The following is a 3,898-nucleotide window of genomic DNA, read 5'->3' on the forward strand; positions in this document are numbered from 1 at the left end:
AGCCCTCTGATGTGGAAACTTGGGGGTTCTTTGGAAAGCCATTTAGATGGTGTTTTGTTGGGGCAAACACATGAAGGAACATTTTACTGAAGCAGGCACAGGAGAGGATGTTCTGCCAAGGCAAGCACGTGAAAGGACACGTGATGACGGATTCTTTGTTAACAACACGCATGTATTGGTCTGCCTTACATTGCATGGTTGAGCTGCATTTGTTGGGATGCCACAGAAAGAAACGCACCAGCAAACTTCTGGTGGTGTGTTCAGTTTCTTGCTGCTTCTAAGGACTTGGGCTGATTAGATGCTGAGACAAGACCCACGGAGGACACGTGATGTTTGGAGGATCTAAACCGGACTCTATGGAGTGACAAAGACAGAGCTTGGCTTGCTGGTACGGCTAGCTGTGCAAGGCTTGCGGGCCTTGAGTCCTCACTGATCTTTGCTTCCCTCGGAGAGGCACAGCTGAGAACTTTTCTTGGTGTTTCTGCTGGTCCCTCCTGCTGACTGGAGCTGAGCTGAGAACTGCCTGTCTCTGCTAGGTCGTGTCACCGCTGTTGCTAACCCGACTCTACCGAACGGGACTGCTGGTGTATACATGAAGTGTTTGCTGCTGCCAGCTGACCTGGAAACTGAACTGCCAGTGTCCAGAAAGAACAGATGGGAGCTGCTCCAAAGAACCTTTCTAAACAGGTCTACTTCCCCATATCTTTTCTTTTCCACTACCTCTGGTGGGTGGTGGGCTACAAGGAAGGTTAAAGCGTTTAAGAACCCTCATTAAAAATAGGATTTGAGCCAGGTAGTGGTGGCACACCTTTAATCCCAGCACTTGGGAGGCAGAGGCAGGCAGATTTCTGAGTTCGAGACCAGCCTGGTCTACAGAGTGAGTACCAGGACAGCCAGGGCTACACAGAGAAACCCTGTCTTGAAAAACCAAAAAATAATAATAATAATAATAGGATTTGAAAAAAATTAAAGTTACAGTCCTCTCACCTTGGCCCTTTCCACTCTTCCCTGATGAAGAGGTTCACTACAGGATGAAACCACGTGGAACAGAAGCAGCCGAGACTCCTTTATCAACACAGTTTCCATCCATCCACCCACTAGCTGACAGTAGATACGTGAATGGCTCCTTGAGAAGCCAACGTAAGAAACCAGCCAGGGGGCTTGAGAGATGACTCAGTGGTTAAAAGCACCCATTGCTCTTCTGAAGGTCTTTTTTTTTTTTTGGTTTTTCAAACTCAGAGATCCACCTGCCTCTGCCTCCCAAGTGCTGGGATTAAAGGCGTGCGCCACCACTGCCCGGCTCTTCCGAAGGTCTTGAGTTCAAATCCCAGCAACCACATGGTAGCTCACAACCACTGGTAATGAGATCTGACCCCCTCTTCTGGTGCTGTCTACTAAGTAGCTACTAAGTAGCTAAGACAGCTACTTAGATGTAATAGTAAATAAATCAGTAAAAAAAAGAAAGAAAGAAAGAAAGAAAGAAAGAAAGAAAGAAAGAAAGAAAGAAAGAAAGGAAGGAAGGAAGGAAGGAAGAAAGCATCCAAGCCAGCTGTGCCTTCCTGAAGTGCTGACTCACAGAGTTAAAGAACACAAGGGTTATGAGGCCGAAGCATGCTGGAGAACAGTCTGGTCAAGACATGTCCTCAAGCCAGACGTGATGGCACTTGCTTGAAATCCCAGCACTCAGGATGGATGTTGGGGACAAGGATCATGAGTGCAAGGCTAGCCGTGTTTCCATGAGAACTTCCCTCAAAGAAAAAAAATTTAAGTAAGAAAAATACCAAATATAAGCTGAGGACTAGGGGTGTATCTCAGTGGGAGAGCATTGCCTAGCATGTATGAAGTTCTGGGTTCAATCCCAGTGGGGGAAGAACCTAAATCAGCATATGCCTGTAATCCTAGCATAGAGGATGATGGATCACTTGACCCAAAGAGTTAGAGGCCAACCAGCTAACGGCAGTAAAACCTATTACACACACATACATATACACACACACATACACACACACATACTTACACACACATATACACACACATACGCACATATTACACACACACACACACACACACACACACACACACACACACACACACACACAAATTGTGGAATGCCTATAGAGATAGCTCAATGGTCCTGAGCACCGATGTTCTTCCAGAGGGACCTAGTGTCAGTTCCCAGCACTCACATGGAAGCTCACAAATGCCTGTAAGTCTATTCCCAGAGAAGCCACTGACACCTGAGGCTCACAGGCATATATGCAGGTAAAACATCATACACATAAGATTAAAAATAAATCTTTTTTTAAAAAGTGTTCTAGTTGTGGAGCTGGGAATGAGGCTCAGTTGACCAAGTGCTTTCTTGGCCAGAGGCCTTGAGATTTACCTCCAGCACCAGGTGAACTGGGTGTGGAGAGGCACACCTGGAATTCCAATACTACAGAGGTGGAGAAAAGAGGTTAGGAGTTCAAAGGTTGTCTTGGGCTACGTAGAGAGTTCGAGGCCATACTGGGCTAGGAAAGACTTCATCTGAATACAAACCAAACAAACAAAAGGGCACCGTGGCTTCTGCAAAGGGCTGGTGCTCACCTCCATGGCTAACCCCACAGGAATGAGGCAGAAGTTCCTTCTCCACATGGGGTCTGACCCTAGAAGGACAAAGTGACCTTCTTTCCTGAGAACAGCAGAGCAGCGCCAGGAAAGAACCCACAGGGACCGCCTCACTGTGGCTGCAGCAGCTAGGGCCAAGTCAAGCCTGAGCAGTAGGAGGCATGAGGAAGCTGCTCCCCAGATATCAGGCGGAGGTGTCCCGGGCAGAGGTGCCGGAGTGGGAGCAAGAGTCTGAGAGAAGAGAATGAGGTGTGTTGCAAGACTAAGAGCAACAAAGAAACAAGAGCCATGAATTCAGAGACTGGTGTTGATTTGGGAGCCACAAAGCAACCCTAGCCTGGAGGACAAAGGACAGGAATGGCAGCGCCTAATGCCGCACTGTGGCCTGCCTGGGAGCTGAGGAAGGAGGCTTGAGTAGGAGGACACAGTTACATCTCGGCTGGCATGCAGAAGGCACAGAAGCATTTGTATTACGGAGGAGAAACAGACCTACGTTAACCCCACACCTCACTTCCTCTTAGTTGACTTCAAGTTGCTGATTTTGTAGGTCCCACCTAGGAAACACACTTCTGGGTACATCTGTGCACAAGGCTCATCTGAGCAAGGACAAGCACTAGGAATGTGGGCAGCACCATCCCGTGGACCAGGAGTCCCAGATGAAAAAAACGTGGACAACAAGCGGAGCCCCAGCTTCCATCGCCACTTTCTGACCGTGGATGGAACGTGACAACGGCCTCACTTTCTTGCGGACATGCCTTCTCTGAAGTTAGGCCACCGATCTAAGGCTGAGTCGAGCCCAACCTCCCTGCAGCTCTCTCTCTGCAAAAGACAGGTGAGAGGTGGGCTGTGCTCTGGAGAGACAGCTCTCGATTTATGATACCTGGCTCCTCCCCGCTCTCAGTCACCTACAGTGTGTTGACCTACATCACTTCCTGCCACCCCTAAAAAGTTATAGATAAAGGCCTTTCTCATGTCTAGGGAATTAGTCCAAAGAGACTCCCACAGGGGTTTGCTGGGAAATCGCTCCAAAGACTCTCTGAAGAGGATCCTCCGGCCTCTCCCCCCAACCTTCACGCTTTCTCCTTTCCTCAAGCCCCACCCTGTGTGTCAGCCTGTCTGTACCTGTCTCTCTGTGTGTCTGTCTGTCTGTGTGTGTGTCCCTCTGTCTATCTGTTTGTTTCTCTTTCTGTATGTGTCTCTGGTGTCTGCATGTCTCTCTCTCTCTTTCTCCCTCTCCCTCTCCTCTCTCTCTCTCTCTCTCTCTCTCTCCCTCTCCCTCTCCTCTCTCTCT

This window comes from Mastomys coucha, unplaced genomic scaffold (genome assembly GCF_008632895.1).
Source record: "Mastomys coucha isolate ucsf_1 unplaced genomic scaffold, UCSF_Mcou_1 pScaffold22, whole genome shotgun sequence".
NCBI lineage: Eukaryota > Metazoa > Chordata > Mammalia > Rodentia > Muridae > Mastomys > Mastomys coucha.